The sequence below is a fragment of the Lepisosteus oculatus genome, unplaced genomic scaffold, assembly GCF_040954835.1.
Source record: "Lepisosteus oculatus isolate fLepOcu1 unplaced genomic scaffold, fLepOcu1.hap2 HAP2_SCAFFOLD_64, whole genome shotgun sequence".
NCBI lineage: Eukaryota > Metazoa > Chordata > Actinopteri > Semionotiformes > Lepisosteidae > Lepisosteus > Lepisosteus oculatus.
The window spans coordinates 907,480-929,184 of NW_027168193.1; the positions used below are offsets into that span (position 1 = coordinate 907,480).

General features: G+C 47.7%; 10 non-coding genes across 10 annotated transcripts; 7 read left to right on the forward strand and 3 right to left on the reverse strand.

Annotated features, from left to right (window-relative positions):
• Positions 1 to 2,375: 2,375 nt before the first annotated feature.
• On the reverse strand, positions 2,376 to 2,457 carry trnas-gcu (transfer RNA serine (anticodon GCU)). The gene has a single exon. It is a non-coding gene; the product is annotated as a tRNA-Ser (tRNA).
• Positions 2,458 to 4,081: 1,624 nt separating this feature from the next.
• On the forward strand, positions 4,082 to 4,154 carry trnar-acg (transfer RNA arginine (anticodon ACG)). The gene has a single exon. It is a non-coding gene; the product is annotated as a tRNA-Arg (tRNA).
• A 5,168-nt stretch (positions 4,155 to 9,322) lies between these two features.
• trnai-aau (transfer RNA isoleucine (anticodon AAU)) lies at positions 9,323 to 9,396 on the forward strand. Its single transcript has one exon. It is a non-coding gene; the product is annotated as a tRNA-Ile (tRNA).
• Positions 9,397 to 17,238: 7,842 nt separating this feature from the next.
• Positions 17,239 to 17,310, forward strand: trnae-uuc (transfer RNA glutamic acid (anticodon UUC)). The gene has a single exon. It is a non-coding gene; the product is annotated as a tRNA-Glu (tRNA).
• Positions 17,311 to 17,761: 451 nt separating this feature from the next.
• On the forward strand, positions 17,762 to 17,834 carry trnav-cac (transfer RNA valine (anticodon CAC)). Its single transcript has one exon. It is a non-coding gene; the product is annotated as a tRNA-Val (tRNA).
• A 271-nt stretch (positions 17,835 to 18,105) lies between these two features.
• trnad-guc (transfer RNA aspartic acid (anticodon GUC)) lies at positions 18,106 to 18,177 on the reverse strand. Its single transcript has one exon. It is a non-coding gene; the product is annotated as a tRNA-Asp (tRNA).
• Positions 18,178 to 19,355: 1,178 nt separating this feature from the next.
• trnav-aac (transfer RNA valine (anticodon AAC)) lies at positions 19,356 to 19,428 on the forward strand. Its single transcript has one exon. It is a non-coding gene; the product is annotated as a tRNA-Val (tRNA).
• Positions 19,429 to 20,002: 574 nt separating this feature from the next.
• On the reverse strand, positions 20,003 to 20,074 carry trnah-gug (transfer RNA histidin (anticodon GUG)). The gene has a single exon. It is a non-coding gene; the product is annotated as a tRNA-His (tRNA).
• Positions 20,075 to 20,275: 201 nt separating this feature from the next.
• Positions 20,276 to 20,347, forward strand: trnae-uuc (transfer RNA glutamic acid (anticodon UUC)). The gene has a single exon. It is a non-coding gene; the product is annotated as a tRNA-Glu (tRNA).
• Positions 20,348 to 20,789: 442 nt separating this feature from the next.
• On the forward strand, positions 20,790 to 20,862 carry trnav-cac (transfer RNA valine (anticodon CAC)). The gene has a single exon. It is a non-coding gene; the product is annotated as a tRNA-Val (tRNA).
• Positions 20,863 to 21,705: the final 843 nt, after the last annotated feature.

Genomic DNA, 21,705 nt, shown 5'->3' on the forward strand with positions numbered 1-21,705 from the left:
GGGGGGACCCTTCTGCGCCACGCACACTGCACACGTTCGGCAGTACCGCTCCACGTCCCGGTGGCAAAGACCCCAATAAAAATGGCCTCGGAGGCGCTGCAGGGTTTTTTTACCGCCAAAGTGCCCCACGCCCGGCTGGCCATGCACTGCTCGGAGCACCGCCCCGCGGAGCGACCAAGGCACCATCAGCCGCCACCGTACCTCGCCACTGGAGGGTACCCGCCACCCCTGGCGCAGCACCCCGTCCTTTACCTCCAAGGCCTCCCACAGGGCGCAGAGAGCCTTGACGGACTTTGGGTTTGGGGCGAGCTTCTCTCGCGTAGGCCGCACTCCGGCTACCACTCCCAGCATGCCCAGCGGTACTACGAGCGCCTAGGGGCGCTTCCTCCTTACCACCAGGCGAGGGCGTTACAATACATAGAATATGCATGTAAAACGAACAGATCTTATCGAGAGGGTTATCAGAATACAAAAGGTATATATTCAGTCAGTTACAAAGTGTTACACATATCAAGAGGACATACGTTCAGTATATCATTCATTTAGACCATTTCATAAATGAACCTGGTTATAACTTCTACATTAGATACTGAAAACAAGTACATAACTCTTAGGAATTAAATTGATATCAACTGGTTGGGATAACAATTGAATTCTCGAGCAGTAATGCAGTGAAGTTGAATACTCATCCAATCTCTGGGGATTCAGATCTCCTGCGGGCACAAAGAAACAGTTGCAGGCTTGTTGCTGTCCAATCCGCGCTCTCTGTCTAGGTGCCAGGCTGTGCTGTGCGGGTTGCGACGGTGCCCTGCTGATGCTCACTGACCGGCTAGTTAGTGTTGGCTTTAACTAGCAAAGTTTGTGCACAGGAGAAAAGATGACTGTGGGTCCCAGCAAGTCAAGAAGAAGACCGGTTCGTTCCTGATGAAGAGCTAGTTCTGAATAGTGATTCAACTGTCCACAGTTCCGACCTGTTCACGAGGCCTGCTGCTGGTGCTAACCTCGGGTGGATCCTCTGGTTACTCTCTGGCAACCTCCGCTCTAGACTCTTAGAACAAAGGAAAGTTCTGGCACTCGGACACACTGGCCGTTCCGTGGTTGTCCGGGCTGAGTCTTAGGATGGTCAGGAGGCGCGCTGTGAGAATGTCCTGCCCTTGGGAGCCTTCTGCTCCTGGGCTGTCCTGCCCTGGAATTCTCCTTTGAATTCCCTTTAGAAAACTCCACAGAAATCTCTACTGAATTCCCACTGAATCTCTCAGGCTCTCTGTGTTGCCTGTTTTTACCTGGAGGAACTTCAGCTCGTTGATTGGCTGAAAGTTCCATGGGCATCAGAGTCCCACGTGGGTTACTCGGCCCTACCAGTCCCTGATTGGTTGATCAAGGTGAGATATGAGTCACTTACTCCTGACACTTAGGAATGCAGTCCAGATGTCCATCTGGCACTCCCTAGACAGATAGGCGCCAATGGATGACCATTGATCATGATAGCCAGGCTTAGCTAAGTGCATCCCCCTTTGGGAGCTGTCCCTTATCAAGGGAAACCTTAAATCAGCCTGCATGAATAGTTTCTCTGTGGCTGCACCACAGAGATGAACAGAGAGATGAGGCCTAATTTGTGAAAGCTCAGAAACACTTAATTCTTTCTTATTAATAAGCCTCACCGCTACTCCGCCCAAAGCACTTTGAGATTCGCGTTTGGGAATGCGCCCTGCCCTACAAATAAAACAGGTCTACGGGTCTGAAACCTGCTCCACGGAAAACAGCTCTGTTGCACTTTTGATCAAAGGGAGATTCGCTGTTCTTACTTTTTGATGACATAACACCCAAAGGGGCTTCTTTGGAGCTGGATTCCAACCAGCATCCTTAAGTTTCTTGGCGGTATCCTTTACAGTCCTCTGTTCGGTCGACAAGGGACTGAAGGGGGCAGCTTTCCTCACACATACAGTGCAATGTACTGTAGTGTTCCCCTTCATTGAATTCGCAGTTCTGCATCAGACATCTAACTCGTTTCCTTAGCTTGGATTTAAGCCACGAAGCAGGCTTCTACTGTATAAACGTCTAGAGGAATCACAAACTATTTGAGAGGCCACCATCCCAGGGGGAACTCACAGTCTATCCCTAAACACCTAGCGCAGTCTCTCGAGAGACTGTCAAAAATCGCTTTCTCCGTTTGCGTTGCAAGTAAGTGAAAATGCGGTCTCAAGCCAGAGCCAATTGGCAGCAGCGGCACGTAAATACCGTTACTGTTACTGCTCGATACCGACGTTAGCCTACTATACCATGTTCAGCCACCGCTAGAAAATGCACGGCTCTAGAACCGGAGCAAACGACAGGAGGGCCAACGCCAAACGGGCACACGTGTCAGACATGGAGCGCGACGAGGATGGGATTCGAACCCATGCGTGCAGAGCACAACGGATTAGCAGTCCATCGCCTTAACCACTCGGCCACCTCGTCGAGGGATCTTGGCTGTCCGGACATGGGTTGGCGCGCTCCAGATGATCTTTTTCTTTTTTTTCCCTCGTACTCGAGGGTCATTTTCCTGTTCCATGTGCGATTTCAACATTTTCCTTGGGAGATGTCAAGCCAGCAAGCCACTGCTGTGGTTCAGTGGCCAGTGTGGAGTTCAGTGGCCCTGTTGTACACAGAAAGCACATTGCGCTCCTTGGACATGAAAAGTTCCAGATAAAAGCCATTTGTCACCCTTTCTCTTGGTGTTGATGTTGCTATTGTATGTAAAGGTGGCAAGTTGCTCGGCGAGCAGGCGGAGCACACACCGAATGCAGATGTGTCTGAGTGGTGTGTCCAAGTGGCTGCAAAAGGACAGCTCTCCTGGGGCGCTGTGGCTTAGTTGCTTAAGGCGCCTGTCTAGTAAACAGGAGACCCTGCATCCGAATCCCAGCGGTGCCTTTTTTGTTCTGTCTTCTCGAACAGAACTGGTCATTATGGACAACTGCCTACGTCTAGCCTTAATTAAATGCAAGCATTCATTTCCTGTCTTGAACGACTTGTTTTTCTTAAAATGGATGCAACTTGCAAAACATGAAATACAAACCTTGCTAATCAGCGCTCGCGGCTGGCAAAAAAAAAAAGAAGTCAGCAATGTTTTTTTCTTTACCCTTAACCCTGCTAATGGAGAAGAGTTAAACGACCGAGTCTATGCAGCTTAAACGGTGCTCATGTCAGGTTCTTAGCTGAAAGGGTGGTAAATCACGCTCACCCCAGTCCTTAATCTTTTAAAGAGGATACAAAATTGAACCTAGTCGCCACATCACATACATCCTGTTCAACGATAAAAAGGTGACATCTATCCTCGATCCAGAGTAAATCCCACGTTGAGGGCATATTGTTTTCCACTTTACCATGAGTCGGGCTCAGCTGCACAGAGGCGAGAGCAGAGCAATGAGGTCACGGGGACAGGGGAGTCACACGCTGGCGGTTTAAACACGCGGAAGAAAACTGAGGGATCCACAGTATGTGGACCCTCCGTGCGCCATCAGTCCGCACTCCGGACTCTGAATCCTGCCATCCAAGTTAAGATCTCGGCGGAACCTGAGGCACAGTTCCTTCTTAAAACGTAATCTGGTGAGCATTTCTAGAATCGTACTTGTATAGATGCAGCCTTTAATGTGTTGCTAGGTTAAAATTGATGACTTCTTGAACTTCAGTAGGCAACTGCCCTCTTGATTTCGGATTTAATTTCTTTATTACAGGGGCGCTTTTATGAAGACAGAGTCATGTTCAGGTACTTTGCTTGATGGAGGAAGCATATTTCGGACTCTGTGATCTGCTCACCTGGAAAGGTCTGCTGTACTACTACAAGAGAGAAGTAGAGTCTGGAAGAATGGACAATTTTATGATGCTTTGGAAGATTATGTTTTTTTTTTCTTTGAAATCGAAATGAATCAGAATATCAGTGCAAAAGACAAACTCTTGGTTTGGTTTAAAGAGATATGGTTTTAAAACAGACAAAATGTAGAAAACAGGTGTTTCTCACTTTTGGAAAAGAATGGACCGGGGGTAATATTTTACTAGTTGCAGTGCTGATCTCACTGGGTTACAGTCCTGCAGTGTCACACCAGGGCCAGTGGCGCAATGGCTAACGTGTCTGACTACGGATCAGGAGATTGCAGGTTCGACTCCTGCCTGGCTCGGGTCGTTTTTAAACGCATCGGGCTACTCCCTATGTAGTCTGTGCTACTTCCTGCATTGTAATCGTACCCAGTAAGAGATTTCCTTCATGTAAATGAACTGCACCTGACAGCTTTAGAAAAACACCTGGGCTCAGTACGGTGCTGAGAGCTCAGCGTTGCTGTTCTAATTAGCACGCACTGCATCGGCTATGAGCCGGAACCTTTCAATTATTCCGATCAGTAAGTCAACACGTAGTCCATATGAACGGTAGAAATATTCTCTTGTCTGTCTCTTGTTTGTATAGAACTGAATGTCCCTGACAATGTACTGTTAGTTTTAATTGAAGAACGGCATTGGTGTTCAAATATACCAGACAAGTTTATGTAACTGCTCATGCGACACTCAGTTGTAATTAGTCAAGAAATAATGTCGAACAACAGCTGCGGGTTTGATTCTGAACGTATCAGATTGCAGCGCCTTTTACTTCCATTGACAAATGATAGAGATTCGAAGAGAGATCCTTCAGACCAGCAAGCAAACCCACGGCTATTTCGGTTTTCTATCTAGGCAACGTTGGTGTCTGCAATAGCATACATGAAAGCGTGATGCAATTTCTGTGGCTACATTTGTTGCACGTCATGCACAGTAAGAGTGTTTCTAACACCAAATAAAAAGTCAACAATTAGCGATCACGCCTTCTCCTCAGTTAACCCACTGAAACCCTTGCTGTTAACAGTTCTTTACTGCGTGCTTTAAGAGCACCTACACATCGTGTCGGTTCTTACAGCTTTATTCATTAGGTTTTCAAAGGCATAAGTAGAGCACCAGAGGTGCGAACGCAAAATGTGTGGTTATCTGAAGAATTGCTTTCCATGGCAGCGGGGCCAAGCGATTTAGCGTTTTTATAGTACCAGGAAAGGAGAAGCGGCACTTCGCCTCTGCCGCGCAGGCACAAGGCGACGTGCGGCAGACGCCGGAGTCGGCAGGTTTCGAACCTGCGCGGGGAAGCCCCAATGCATTTCGAGCCCATCGCCTTAACCACTCGAGCACGACAAATGCGAGCTTTTCGCCGCCGCATTCCTCCTATAATCAAACACGGACTGCGAGGTGGCTGCGGAAACCTTTTTCAAGTTGCTCTCCGTTAAAAAAAATACCTTTCACAAGATTCGTGCCGGCAGACAGACACGCCTCAGAGGGTTTAAGGCTGGCTTCACGTTCAAATGATAAAGTCCCCCAGTCCGGATGTCAAAATGCAACTTTGGCAGACAGAAAAAACATCAACAAACCAAAAATGTGGACAAGGATTTTACAAGCTGCACCACACTGCACTTTCAAAAGCATTTACATTCGTGTTAGACGCAGGAATTGCCTTTGATTTGCGCGCTTACGAACGCCATGGAAAACGAAACAAAACTAAAGCCCTCAGCTCCTGCACTTGATTATAATCCCGTTACGTGTCGAAGCAGGAATTTAAGTCATCCTACCACTGCAACACGGGGAATAGAGGGAAATGAGCACAAGCTACGAATTGTCTCTAATCAGTCCCTACAGTTGTAAGACGCCTGGAAGCGTGCACCCCCATCATTAATCTTTGCGCATCTGTGCAAGGTAAACTCTGGAGCAGTCTCTGAAACGGCTCAAAGGAAACACGTGATTGATTCCATGTGCATCTGGGGTTCATTTCTTATTTACATTTAATTCAAGGGAAAGGCTTGGGTCAGTTTCAGACGGCCTCCAACAGCGAGATTCAAGCGCCCCACCTTCAGCCCAATCTGCGCCGCCAGAACGCCAACAGCTCCTCTGGTCTCCGGGGTGCGGTTGTGACCCCGTAACCTAAAGTGTTGGTGGCAGACAAATGGAGACTAACAGGTGATGTCCTAGGACATGACTACATTGTGACACTCGGTGGGGATGGTGACCATTGCTTGGAAAAGAGTGCGAGGCCCCTTTAGAAAAACATTTTGTTAACAGGCATTCTGCCTCAGCCTAAACACCTATAGCTTGCAAAGCGCATGCTATTAGACAGGCACCTCTGCAAGACCTTAAGAGTCTCTTAAACTAGTGATAGTAAGGTATTCCCAATGGGCGATGTTCGGCTTTCAAATCATCTCTCCGTGGAAGCGCCGAGATGCAGCTGTTTAAGGCTTAGAAGCAGCTGACTGTTTTACTACCTAGCTGATCACTGTCAGTCAGGGAGCTTAGAGGTGAAAAGCCTGTCTGAGAGACAATTCGCCGTCGATCAGTTCAATATGTTCCGTACCAGCTCGGCGCACCTGAGATCATCTTGGTAGCCGTGTAGCTCATATGAGTGAAAGCGCGTGTGTCAGGACTCTTACTTGGCCATCCCAACATACGGAATTTCTTCTGTTTCAGCCACTCTGTTGTTGATGTACTCCTTTGTTTTTGTCATGTTGCAAGACCCAGCGTCTTTTGAGTTTTAGATCACAGGCAGACACCCTGACATTCTGCTGTAGAATTTCCTGATACATCTCGGAATTCATCGGTCCCTCGATGATTGCAAGCCGTACAGCCTCCGCCATGCTTCCCAGGTGGGATGAGGTTTTGGAGTTGGTATGCGGTGTTTTGTTATCTCCAAACATAACGCTGTGCACATTTACCAACAAGTTCAACTTTTGTCACGTCTGTCCACAGAACATTGTTCCAGGAGTTGTGGAACATCCATGTGGTCTTTAGCAAACTTGAGAGGGGCAGTGGTGGTTTTTTTTGGGGGGAGAGCAGTGGTTTCCTCCGTGGTGACCTCGCATGATCACCACTCCTGTTCAGATTTCTTCTTATGGTGAACTCATGAACACAGACGTAAGACAAAGTAAACCACCTGTTTGCTAGATCCCATCCCCACTCAGCTAGTCAAAGATTCCCTCGAAGGACTGGCAGGACCTATAATTAGTATGATGAATGCATCGCTTGCGTCAGGCGTCGTACATGATCAATTTAAGGTAGTGGTTCTTAGACCGCTCCTTAAGAAGTCAAATTTGGATCCACAAGTTCTTAACAACTACAGGCCTGTCTCAAAGGTCCCATTTCAATCTAAGAGTCTTGAAAGAATAGTTGTTGCCCAACATCAAATGGATTCAAATAATATACTTGAGAAATTTCAGTCTGGTTTCTGAAACTGCATTAACAAGAGTCGTAAATTATATTCTCTTAGCTACTGATGCGGGGAATGCAACAGTGCTAGGTTGCAACAGTGCTAGGAATGCAAACGTTAGGTTGCGCTTCTTCATGCTGCATCGTCGGCATGAGTGGAGCTTTATAAACGTCTGTACTTACTGCGCCCCATAAGAAATCGTTTGTCCCCGTTCAAAAGAGATTGTGCGATGTCCTGCAGCAAACCTTTGACAGTTTGAAAAGAGGAATTTATTCTGCTTCCTGTGCGTGCAGTAGTTACAAAGTTGAATGCCTTTACACGATCTGCTGCAGTTTTCGGTGGGCGGGCTTGGTCAGATGGCTTGGAAAAACGCACTGTGTTTCGGCTCGGGAAACATCATGAGCAGTGTCCTGCATGTTTTCTGTGTATAGCTGTCTTTTAACGCACACAGAACTCATTCGAAATCCTTGATTTCTCCAATTAACAAGGATCCCTTAAATGATGAGTCAAAGTAACATCTAATCGGATTAGTTTCCTTAGAGCTGGTTCAGAGTTTGCTCAAGAGTTTACCTTTCACAGATGAGCAAAGAAGAATGTTGGGGGTGCACGCTTCAAGGCACCTTACAGCTGTAGGGAGTGATTCGAGACGATTCGTGGCGTGTGCTCGTTCCCATATACCATACGCACCGGCGTGCAGTGCTAGGATGACGTACAATACCGCTTGGGCACGTAACGGCGTTATATGCAAATGCGGGACGTGAGGGTTTTCGTTTGTTCGTTTTGTTTTGCTCTGCTTTGCTTTGTTTTGCTTTCCATCGCGTTTGTAAGAGCGTAAATAAAAAGGCGATTCCTGCGTCTACCACTAATGTAAGAGCTATTTCAAGTGCGCATGGTGCGGCTTTTCAAATGCTTGTGGGCATTTCTCTGTTGTTGATTCTTTTTTTGTGTGTAACAAAGTGGCATTTTCATGTCCGGACGGGGAGACTTTATCATTCCGACATGAAGCCACCCTTAAGTCCTCTGAGGCGTGTCTGTCTGCAAGGCTTGTATTTTGGAAATGTTTTTTTGAAACGGAGAACGACTTTGAAATAGGCTTCCGCCGGCGCCTCGCGATCCAGGTAAGATTGTAGCAAGAACGCAGCGGCAGCGGGGCTTGCTGTAGTCGTGGCCGAGTGGTTAAGGCGATGGACTAGAAATCCATTGGAGTCTCCCCGCGCAGGTTCGAATCCTGCCGACTACGTTGTCCGCCTCCGGTCGGTGTGTTCCGGCGCAAGCAAAGAAGCGCGCCTCTTTGCTGTTCCTGGTGGTTTTAAAACGCCCAATCGCTTGTACCCGCTGCCTTGAAAATAAATTCTTCAGCATCCGCGAATGGCATTTTGCAGCTGGAAGCATGTCGACGCTTTTTGCACAGAGCACCAAAAAAGCGTCTTTTTTGAAGGCCCAGACACTGAGCATTGGTTGTTCAGTGGTAGAATTCTTGCCTGCCACGCGGGAGGCTTGGGTTTGATTCCCGGCCAATGCAGTGGCTTTTGCAGCGAGCGGCTCCATCACTTGCATCCCCTTGCAACTCGCAACTGAAAACCCACTGAAGCTAAGCAGGTGTGAGCCAGGTCAGTACCCGGATGAGGGTAAGCTACAGGGGAAAACAAAGCTTCCAGCTGGAAGCGGTGTTAATGGTGCCGGCGGGGGGGCGCTCACCCTGAGGTCTGTGCGGGTCCCAGTGTCCCAGCATAGTGACGGAGACGCTGTGTTGTAAAAGGGCGCTGTCTTTCGGATGAGATGTAAAACCGAGGTCATAGTGCTCTGTGGTCATTAAAAATGACCACCAAAACCTTTGACAAAAGCTCTTGGTAATTGATGGTCTTCAATAATGCTTCTCCTTTAGGTACATTTTAAATCAGCTGAAAAATGCTGTGAAATGGGGGGACACTTCAGGCCAGTGTAGGATTTGGGTTACAAGAACCATGAAACTGCACGAGAAAGCCCGTACACTGAATTACACGGCTTTCTATTCAAAGGAGGGCAAAAGAAATTCCCTGAGTTCGATTTTTTGCAGCACAGAGAGGACCACCGTCGTGAGGCCGGTTAGCTCAGTTGGTTAGAGCGTGGTGCTAATAACGCCAAGGTCACAGGTTCGATCCCCGTACGGGCCAGGTTCTTTTCTCCTCTCTTACCAAAGCTGTTAGGTTCCTTTCCGTGGTGAGATGGGTTGTCATGCAACGCTGCCACATAGTGCCGACAGACAAGAGTGTTGAAGGAGAAGAGAAAAGTGTTTGAAGATTTAAGAGTCTTAGGTGGAGTCAAAATCAAGTGTCACAAATGCAAGTGGTTGGATTTCCAATGTTTAATATGGTAAAAATAAGCAGAAGTTATCTGCCGGTCATGGCACAGTCTGCCATGCTTTTGTCAGATACTGTAAAGTGGTGTCGAACTGGAGCCTCACCATTTGCATATGTGAGGCTCCAGTTATACATCGAGTGTCACATTAAATGACAAAAATGAAGAGAGTTAAAGCAGCTGGAGAGGTTTTCTTACAACTTTTGAGCTGACACAGTTTTGGAAAATGTTTCCTTCACGCTGCACTGTACAACATAGGCAGCCAAGAGTCTCCAAAACAAAACAGAATTGACAGATAGGAGAAAATTCCCACTCGTCCTGAAGTTCCCAAAATCCAGCACTGAGCGTAAACAAAGTGTCTAAGTAGCGTGGGAATGCTAACCCTAACCCTAGCTGGAGTTTGAGCAATCCAGCACTGAGCGTAAAAAGATGAGTCAAAGTAACGTCTAATCGGATTAGTTTCCTTAGAGCTGGTTCAGAGTTTGCTCAAGAGTTTACCCAGTGGGCATTGATTCGTCGAATATACGTATATTCACGGCGAAAATACGACTATACGTATATATACGTCGCCTCGACGTCGAATTGCAACCGTAAAATCGACGACATTAATAAACGCATATATAACGTCGAAAACACATCTAACACAGTGCCTGAGGCTTTTAACTGTATGTATCGTGTGTGCCGCAACTAGGAGTATACGGCACTCTGCACAGTGTACGAAGTAAATTATTTTCGCAGTAATTAATTTACACGTGTATAATAAATATAGTAAATATAATAAATTAATTACTGCGAAAATAATTTTCTTCGTAAATCCTGCAATCCAGATGATTGGGGTATTGGTGCATGGCTACAGTCTGTGCTAGGAACATGGAGAGGGTCTCTGGTTCAATACATATTTGTGGGTCTGGTATTATTCGTTATGATCATATCGTTAATATCCTGTTTGAAAAACATGTGGACTAAAGCTGCTGCTTCTGTGCTAATTGTACGCCCTGAAGGGATCATGAAGGTCAAAAAATGATTTCATGGGAAAGGTTCTCTTATCTAGTGGCAGAACCTGATGGGTAGAACAATATAGCTTTAAGGGGGGTTACCCTTGGGAGTGATTCCCCTAGATGCAAATGATTATTGTGGTTTGTTTGTTCATAATAAGATGTTTTGCAGGAACGGAACAAAGAGAAATTTTACAACTTCAGCTAGAATTGTTCTACAAAACGTCACAGCTGAGGCAGGGGAACAATGTGTAGATTTTTCTAAGAGTTATTACCCAGTTGTTGACCAATCTGTTGACCAATGTTGACCAAAAAAGCCTAGGATTATGCTGGGCTCCAGCCCACAGGGATTTACCTGTGCTGTAAGAACTAATGAGTGAATAAGGAGACTGGATTCTGGTGAAAGACTTCAGGAAAAAGAAATGGTGTTCACTCAGGTGGAGGGGGCTGTACCAGGTGCTGCTGACCACTGCCACTGCTGTGAAGGTCACAGAAATGGTGCCCTGGATTCATGCTTCCCACTGTAAAAAGGTCACAAACGAACTGAGCAAAGCGCAGGAGTGATGTCTCCACAAGGACAGATGGGGATAACCTGCTTGGGACTGATGTGCACAGCCTTTTTCCTTTTTATGTAGAAGCCTGTCACCACCCCAAAAGAGGAAGAATCTAAACACGAAGCCTCTTTGTATACAAACTGGCTGAATGAAACTGATAATGAGGGGGATATGAGTAATTTGTGGTATAAATTTATAAATCATACTGTAAAGTTAAAGAAATTTAATGCATCTTGTTATATATGTGCTTTAATGCCTCATTCTACAGCCTCACCCATGCGACTTTTTATGAAATGTACTCTTTTATTAATATCACGTTAGAAGGCTTAGACGCTATCAAACAAGAATTAAGGGGAGTTAGATTAATGGCACTTCAGAACAGGTTCGTGCTGGACCTTCAAAATGCAGCATCTGGAGGAGTCTATGCTTTAGTAGGAGACTCCTGTTGTACATATATTCCAGCTAATGACTATGATTACGGAAATCTTACGCTCGCTATTCAGCATTTGAAAGAACTAAAAGACAAGGTGAATAAAGAGAGAGGCATAAAAGATACACCGGCTTTTCTCTCCTGGTTAGAATCACTGTTTGGGCCAGGGGGAATGTTTTTCTTTTAAGTTACTAACACCGATTATAGGGGCTGTGATACTTGTCTTCCTGTTTTTATGTTGCTGTATGACATGTATTATTCCAATGCTTCGAAATATGGAAATATGGTACCTAGGGGGATAAACTGTTCATCCTTCCAGTCTGGAGAATTGGCAGCTGTCTGACGTCAGTAAGTGATCCTTAAAAAATTAATAGTTCCATGACAGTGTGCATCACCAGAAAATCAATTTCAATGCATTAAAACTCTTGTTATCCTTCTGATCATTGAAGTGTCATTGCCCCAGCACTGTATACTCTTACTTTTGACGCCTGTCTGAAGTTGGATCCATTTCTAAGAATGGTGACTCACATATCCTCATGCTCAACTTTGGCTCAACCACACAAACTATGAAGTTAATCATCTGCTTTTGCTCCAAGATTTATGTTACTAGGCTCTCTCCTGGGGATCCTCGTGTTCAAATATTGCCCTTATTGTGGATGATCCATGACAGAATTCAGGGAATTCAGAAATCTGATACCTCAGCTCAGATTCTGACTGGGCAGACTGTCATTGCCTGGTGTGAATGTGTGCATATCTGTTTTTGTGCATGTTCTGTGGCCTGTTGTACAGTACATCACAAATGAAAGGGAAATGGAAAACTAAAATAAGACTCAAGTGTTTTATCTTTCATTAACAGTGTTTCATTAGTATCTGTGCTAGATCCTGTCATCCACTGCTTACCACGACAGGCTCTAGCACAGGATAGTAGCTAATACATTTAACAATCTCACTGCACAATGTTGTATATTCAAGGGCTGATCTTCTGTACTTTTTCTTTCACTTTTCATTTCCTAGAAACTCAGTCCTGCCAGGAATAATCTGAGAACAAAATCAATCTGAGTGAAAATCTAAGCAGAGGAAGATTGTTTTACAGAGTCAACAAGGTCTAATTCAAGGTCATCAGCACTAACAACATTCTCTCTGGAGACAGGCGATAAGAAAATTGAAAGTGTGTATTGTTACACAACAGCAGAGACTATGAGTTATGCTATCATGAGAGTGGTGATGGATTTTTTTCATTGCTTAGTTTTGCAGGTTCTGTACATTTGAACATTCAAAGTGACTAAAGTAAAGGAGTTTTCCCTTTTTACCACATAATTCCCAAAGATCAACACTAATAGAAAGCCTAATTCCAGCCAAGATTCAATTACTGTCTCTCAGGCATCCCAGCAGTGGATTTCATGACTTCAGACAGCCATCTTTATCAGTGGAGAACTCAATGCTCTGAGGTTTACTGGCAGAGTCTCACACTGGGTAATATGTTGGTAAATAAGGTCCTATGGAATTCTACTATTGATAAATTCTACTATGGAACTGCGATGTGTCCTGAAAAAATCTTCTATGATAGTGGTACAGTCCATCACACCCCACCTACAGCCTTTAAAAGAGAAAAAAAAACTGACAACAACAAAGTAAGTCTGTGGTGTAATCAGCTAGGTCTTGCAAACATACTTGACCTCTTCCAGCTACCAACATTACAAATGCTGTTTACACATTAGATGGTTATTTTTTGGCTTCTGATATTATGGTGGAAAAAGAGCCCTGGAATCTTTGTTGAAGGACAAAAGACGGAAAGAACGGGCAGTGTAACCATGGCGAAGGGAAGGGAAATATTGGAGAGAGCTTTTTTCATACACTTTTTATCATTGTTTTTCCAGCCCAACAATGATCAACAAATATGGGCAGGCGTCCTGTGCCAAATCCAATCTACCTTTCTTCCAAGCATACAGGAATGTCAGTGAATTAAATATTGACATATGAAAATACCCAAAAATATGCAATCGCACATATGCAGTTTGAGCAAACATAAGACAATACCCAAGTACCACAAACTACCAGGCATCATTAGCAGTTCAGGTGGGGAGCTGTGTCAGCATGCGTAGGCTGCAAAGGAACAAGTAATAGGTCTATTCCATGCTTAAAAGAGAAGAAAGAAAACAACATTTCAGCCGTGGAGCCCTCACACCTGAAGAAGGCTCCACGGCCGAAACGTTGTGTTTTCTTTCTTCTCTTTTCATCTAGTGTCATTAGCCAGTTACTGTCAAAATAAAATAGAAATGGATAACATTCTAGAGAGAGTTTGAAATACCAAGGTACAATTTAAACCATATTTCTTCCACTACAACCACAATATTTTGGAGAGATCGCTGAGCCTAACTGTTCTGGCATGCCCGTTAGCCTCCGTCCTGCTTCAGCAATGAATGCAACGGGGCACATTCTGAGGGAGATGCGGTCAATCAGGTTGCAGGAAAACCACGCTATGCTTTTTTTTGAGATCCTGAAAAGGACAGAGGGGCCATGTATATGTGTGCAGCTGGATATGTAATTGCAGGTGGCGTAGCAAATTCTGCTGAAGCCCCACTGCCTGGTGTGGACGGTAGCTGTGCATGTTGCAGCAGAATTGTGCATGTGAGATCAAGGGGGCATGTCATGTGTTTGAGCACTTCACTCCCTTCCGGAAGAGTCCCAAAAATTTGTAAGTTCTTTGGATGACCTGTGGACCGATCTTTCACGATGAAGAATTCCTTAAGAAGAATAGATCTCGGCCCACCATCCCAATGCCTCCATCTCAAAACAGCAACCTCCCACTGCCCTTAGTCTGCAAGGCAGTCCTTTCAAGTGCGATGATGACGCCGGGACCTTCGTTGCCTATTGTACGAGCTGAACTTTTGTGCTCATCAATTCAACGCTCTTTCCATCAACTCATCTTGTCTTTTGACGCTTTGTGTTTTGTGCTCCTTTGACTATCGGCATATCGGGTGACTGCAAACACTGAAGTTCTTGCTTACGGAGTGTGGAACAGTGTTTTCAAGTGATCGCTGTTCTGTCATGTTGACGCCGAGTGAATCTTTCTTTGGCAACATGGGCAGGCTGACAGCAGCGCGAGCGAAAGTAATGGCAAATTTCTTGACTTATTTCTGAATGTGAATGTTCTTTAGAAAAGGGATGCGGCGTTGCTTCTCCCCCGTGTAAAGGTCACGCATTCCAGACGTGGTTATGAGCGAACAGTTGCCGCAAGTGTTTGAAAAGAGCAAGAGAGGAAGCAGCCCTGCCCCGTGTGAGGATCAAACTCAGGACCTTCAGATGATGAGACTGACGTGCTACCAACTACGCCAACGAGGCCAGCTGCAGTACACAGCTGGAAAGTTTGCCTCATGGATTTCAGTCGCCCGTTCCCTAATCTTTAGACGCCCTCTGCTGGATGTTGCATTTGCCTTTTGATCTCACCGATACTTTTTTGGTCTGTTTCTGTTGCGAGTCTGTTTTTCAGATCTCACCTAGCACAAGTCTCTCTGGCTGAAGTGGCCTCTCTGCTTCAGCATCGTGCCCTCACTCAGCCATTAAAAACGTCACTCGGACTTCTGACATGCTGACATGAAATGTCAAGAGAGAGTGGCGGAGACGCTTAAGGCAGAAAGAAGATGAAGAGGGGGCGTGGCTGCGAAATGATTGACAGCTGCATGACGCTCTCCATGCAAGGCGTGACCACAGGCTAAAGGACACCTTTCGGCACATCAAGCTCTAAGCACACGGGAAATGATCCCGCTACCTCTCGCATGCAAAGCAAGCGCTGTACCATGCAAGCTAACCCCCCTCGCTGGGGCTCATGCCTCGGTGTCGCCTAGAGCCACTTGTTCCCCTCTTACCGGGTGCAGTTCACTGCCCTTCGTCTGCAAGGCAGTCGTGTAATTGCGGCTTTCTTGACTTATTGATGAAGGTCTGACTGGACGAGCGAATGACGCCTCTCCCCCTCAAGCTCGCTGACAGAATAAAATGGAAAGTGCTGCCGTGGCTCATTGGTTTAGGGGTATGATTCTTGCTTAGGGAGTGGGAGGTCCTGGGTTCAACTCGCGGATGAGCCCTTGTGTGTTCTTTTTGTCCTCGTCCACAAGACTGGGAACTGATATCCACATCACCTTGCAGCATCTGCTTATGGCAAACGATGGAATGTGACTAATGACTGAACGAGCCTGGTTAATACTCATCACGTGGCACAATGAGAGCGTGCAGTCAGCTGTCCAAGGCAGCAACCTCATTGCTCGTTCAAAAGAACACGTACTGAAAACTCATCACCACTATGTCGTAAATGAGCACCGCGATCGCTTGTTGTCATGCGTCCTTACTTGGGAAATGCAGAAGCAAAAACTGCCCTCTCTCAGCCACCGAAGCGTGTGCGGCTCGCCTTGCACTCTCTGCGCCTCGCATATTTATGGAGCTGTCTGCTCTTCTTTCTGTTGAAGTACGCAAGTTACGGGGCGTACTGCACACTATGATGTGCTCGATGACAGCTTTCAAGATTTGAAAACTATGAGCTTGATGGCTCAAGTCGAACGAATGTGGTTGTTACGCAATTGATGATCAAACGCACGTATTCTAACGATTCGTGAGAGAATGTTCTAAAGGTCCCTGGCTCGATCCCGGGTTTCAGCATTTTGTTTCATCGCGCCCTTTGTTCCTCTCTCCAGCGCCCTCTGCCTAAAGTGACGCGTCCCTTTCTCAGCCCGAAACGCAAGCGAGACACCAGCAACACTCCCTACAGGTTTCCGTAGTGTAGCGGCTATCACGTTCGCCTAACACGCGAAAGGTCCCCGGTTCGAGACTGGGTGCAAACAGCCTCTTCTTGTACACTCCTGCACTTCACAGAGGTTTTGAACCACCAGTCATTTGTTCCCAATGTATTTCGGGTGCCTTCATGCACTCTTGTACCAAACGCATGTTTTTTCTGTACCTGGAGCCGATCATTTGCAATTGGGCTGTCCCGACAGACCAAGACGAGCTCTGTCGGCTCAAAAGCAGCGCAACACCTGCGAGAACAACAGAAAGATTAGTACCCAGCGGGGGCCTCTTAGTGAGCCCAAGATCTAATCAAGAATCGACTCCAGAAACAGGGCTTGGCGCATTGTTCCATACTCCGACCACTCTTGGTGTAAACAGGTCCCCCCTGGTCTCTGCATGAAATGCACTTTCCTGCGTTTGCTTTGGTGTAACTGGCTTCCCCTGCATGGGCGAATGTGAAGAAGATCCTTAGTAAGTCATTGAAGAAACCCGAGAAGAGGTCGGAGTGGCCTCTGTCGTTCATCAACGATCCAGTCAGGCAGTACTCCTCTGTAAAGCGCCGTTCGTTCACATCGATTGGCTTTTTTTTGCCTTCATTCATGCAAGTAGTAAAAGCAGACGCCCCTATTCTGCCGTGACCCGGATTTGAACCAGGGTTGTTGCGGCCACAATGCAAAGTACTGACCACTATACGATCACGGCGAGTTACCGATACACACGTGGCAGGGCAGAAAAGGCTGTGCTCTCTTCGTGTGACATAATTCGGAAAAGTCCTGACGTTGCATTTCAACTGAGCCCCAGTATACATCGACCCTTCGACACTCTGAGTGACAACTCTCTTGCGTGTTTTCTCATATTCATGTCGTTTGCTTGCATGATGCCCGGAACAGCAGAGTTGTGCATTCCCATATGGTCTAGCGGTTAGGATTCCTGGTTTTCACCCAGGCGGCCCGGTTTCGACTCCCGGTATGGGAACGTGTCAATTTTGTCTCCTGCTTTCCAAAAGATCAGCACTGTGTACGAAGAAGCCGCATTAAAACTACTCAACGTGCAAAACGTGCGAGAAGAGCGGGCGCTTGTTTCCAGCCGAAACTTCTCGCGTGTGAGACGAGCTGACCATCGCTGCAGGAGGTGGGAGGGTCACTCTGGTAGACAGGGCTGACCTTCGGCAATAGGATTTATACTCTCCAAGATGATATTTGCACTTTCTGGAGAGGCGATTTTCTCCACTTCAGTAGCCCGATTTCGTCGATTGCGTGGAGAGGGCTGTAGAATGTGGCGCCGTCTTTCCTGCTCCGTCCATGACAGGCGTGCTGGTCTCTGGAGAGAGAGCACGGTCCATCAGCGCACCCCAATAAAGGCACTGGAAGCAGCTGAATCGCATTGGCGAAGCTCAGCGCTGGGCCGCTGGGCACATCTGACCACAGTTTCCGTAGTGTAGTGGTTATCACGTTCGCCTCACACGCGAAAGGTCCCCGGATCGAAACCGGGCGGAAACAGACCAGACTTCTTCTGTCGCCACGCACAAAAGGGGATTGGGGATTCGCCTAGCGCTGTGATCGAACAGACCCACTCACCTCTTAGTGTGGCGTGATCTGCACAGTGCATGTCGCAGCGCTCCCTGCTTTCACTTCAATGTGCTTCCTGATGTCGAGCCGTGTGCCGTGCGGAGGCTCTGAAAGCGAGAGCAATGAAAAGGTGCACGACGCTGTGTTAGAAAACAGAGAAGTGAAAGGCAGTCCTTTCTCTAAGGAGGTAAAAGAAAAGCTACTCCCCGTCGGGGAATCGAACCCCGGTCTCCCGCGTGACAGGCGGGGATACTTGCCACTATACTAACGAGGAAGACATCGCACGCTCCGACCCAGCGTGCTGGAAGGCGACGCGTGCTGTGATTCCTTTACGGTGCAGAAATGACAACCGAGGAGCCGAAAGATCATTTCAGCATTTCGCGTCTGAACGGAAAACACAAACGACCAACTCGGAATGACTTGCTTTGGACGCTTTTCAAAGCGTTCTTTGTGCACGACGACTGCGCCGCCTAGCAGATACAAATGGGTTGTACAACTTTGAAGTAGCAAATGGAAGAGGGCTAAGCCTCCTCTCTTTTAGCCCAGGTTCGATCTGTCTCCCAGAATCACCAGGGCGCACGCACACACACACACACCCGTGCCGTTGAAGTACTCTGCTTCATTTCTAAGGGCAACTCAACATTCACTCCTACCCCGAGTGCAGAAAAGACAGCGTCTGCAGCAACAGCAGCTCAGGTCTCTGCACAGGAGCTAAGCTGCCCCCATCTCCTCTGCTCTGCGGCTCCTACGGAGTGGAGTCCTGCCTGGAGCCGTGTTTGCAGGCGGCGGCTCCCCGCACCCTGTCTGTGCATCGTGTCCAAGAGCTCCTGGGAGGAAGAGAGAGCCCTCCCACTCGAGGGCTTTTCCACGGTCTGTGTGAGGAGGGGCGGGTGTGTCCAGCAGCTTATCGAGCGGAATCCTGGGGCGGCGGAGAGCTGTGATCGTGCAGACCTTGAGGTGTCACCTCTTTGTCTGCTTTCCCGCCCTCCCTCCGCCCAAGCTCTGGTCCAAAGTAGCAAAGCAACCCCTCACACCTGCACGTGTCACAACCTAAGGTGTGGTCATGAGACACCCATGGGGTGTTGTTCTGTTCTTGCTAATTGTTTCCTGCCCGTCGCAGGCAGGAGTCCATGCGAGGAAGATGCGCTGGACAGAGCTCAGAGGGCGCACCTGGGTGGCTTTCCTTCTGAGTGACGTTCCTGCAACACTCTCCCGCTACTCTTGGTGCGCTCATGCCGCAACACAGGAAGGCTGGAGCAGGTGGCTGTGGGCTCTGTGCACGGCCGAAATAGCTCAGCTGGGAGAGCGTTAGACTGAAGATCTAAAGATCCCGGGTTTCGGTGTTTTGTTTCATCGCGCCCTTTGTTCCTCTCTCCAGCGCCCCCTGCCTAAAGTGACGCGTCCCTTTCTCAGCCCGAAACGCAAGCGAGACACCAGCAGCAGTCCCTGCAGGTTTCCGTGGTGTAGCGGCTATCACGTTCGCCTAACACGCGAAAGGTCCCCGGTTCGAGACCGGGCGGAAACAGCCTCATTTCGCACGCTCCTGTACTTCACAGAGGTATTGAGCGACCGGTCATTTGTTCCCAATGTATTTCCGGTGCCTTCATGCACTCTTGTACCAAACGCACGTTCCTTCTGTATGCGGAGCCGATCATTTGCAATTGGGCTGTGCCGACAGATCAGGACGAGCTCTGTCGGCTCAAAAGCAGCGCAGGACCTGCAAGAACAACAGAAAGATTAGCATCCAGCGGGGGCTTCTTAGTGAGCCCAAGATCTCATCAAGAATCGGCTCCAGCAACAGGGCTGGGCGCATTGTTCCATTCTCCGACCACTCTCGGTGTAAACAAGTCCCTCCTGGTCTCTGCTTGAATTGCACTTTCCTGCGTTTGCTTTGGTGTAACTGGCTTCCCCTGCATGGGCGAATGTGAAGAAGATCCTTAGTAAGTCATTGAAGAAACCCGAGAAGAGGTCGGAGTGGTCTCTGTCGTTCATCAACGATCCAGTCAGGCAGTACTCCTCTGTAAAGCGCCGTTCGTTCACATCAATTGGCTTTTTTTTGCCTTCATTCGTGCAAGTAGTAAAAGCAGACGCCCCTATTCTGCCGTGACCCGGATTCGAACCGGGGTTGTTGCGGCCACAACGCAAAGTACTGACCACTATACGATCACGGCGAGTTACCGACACACACGTGGCAGGGCGGAAAAGGCTGTGCTCTCTTCGTGTGACATAATTCGGGAAAGTCCTGACGTTGCATTTCAACTGAGCCCCAGTATACATCGACCCTTCGACACTCTGAGTGACAACTCTCTTGCGTGTTTTCTCATATTTATGTAGTTAGCTTGCATGATGCCCGGAACAGCAGGGTTGTGCACTCCCATATGGTCTAGCGGTTAGGATTCCTGGTTTTCACCCAGGCGGCCCGGGTTCGACTCCCGGTATGGGAACGTGTCAATTTTGCCTCCTGCTTTCCAAAACATCAGCACTGTGTACGAAGGAGCCGCATTAAAACTACTCAACGTGCGAGAAGAGGGGGCGCTTGTTTCCAGCCAAAACTTCTCGCGTGTGAGACGAGCTGACCATCGCTGCAGGAGGTGGGAGGGTCACTCTGGTAGACAGGGCTGACCTTCGGCAATAGGATTTATACTCTCCAAGATTATATTTGCACTTTCTGGAGAGGCGATTTTCTCCACTTCAGTAGCCCGATTTCGTCGATTGCGTGGAGAGGGCTGTAGAATGTGGCGCCGTCTTTCCTGCTCCGTCCATGACAGGCGTGCTGGTCTCTGGAGAGAGAGCACGGTCCATCAGCGCACCCCAATAAAGGCACTGGAAGCAGCTGAATCGCATTGGCGAAGCTCAGCGCTGGGCCGCTGGGCACATCTGACCACAGTTTCCGTAGTGTAGTGGTTATCACGTTCGCCTCACACGCGAAAGGTCCCCGGATCGAAACCGGGCGGAAACAGACCAGACTTCTTCTGTCGCCACGCACAAAAGGGGATTGGGGATTCGGCTAGCGCTGTGATCGAACAGACCCACTCACCTCTTAGTGTGGCGGGATCTGCACAGTGCATGTCGCAGCGCATCCTGCTTTCACTTCAATGCGCGTCCTGATGTACCCCGGTCTCCCGCGTGACAGGTGGGGACAGGTGACAGGTCCTATACTAACGAGGAAGACATCGCTCTCTCCGACCCCCGGCATCGTGTCCCGACCCACCGTGCTGGAAGCCGACTCGTGCTGTGATTCCTTTACGGAGCAGAAATGACAACCGAGGAGCCGAGAGATCATTTCAGCATTTCGCGTCTGAACGGAAAACACAAACGACCAACTCGGAATGACTTGCCTTTGACGCTTATATACCTCTTAGTGTGGCGGGATCTGCACAGTGCATGTCGCAGCGCTCCCTGCTTTCACTTCAATGTGCTTCATGATGTTGAGTCGTGTGCCGTGCGGAGGCTCTGAAAGCGAGAGCAATGAAAAGGTGCATGACGCTGTGAAATAAACATTAATAAACACATATATAACGTCGAAAACACATCTAACACTAGGAGTATACGGCACTCTGCACAGTGTACGAAGTAAATTATTTTCGCAGTAATTAATTATATTTATTATACACGTGTAAATTAATTACTGCGAAAATAATTTACTTCGTACACTGTGCAGAGTGCCGTATACTCCTAGTGTTAGATGTGTTTTCGACGTTATATATGCATTTATTAATGTCGTCGATTTTACGGTTGCAATTCGACGTTGATTATACGTCGAGGCGACGTATATATACGTATAGCCGTATTTTCGCCGTGA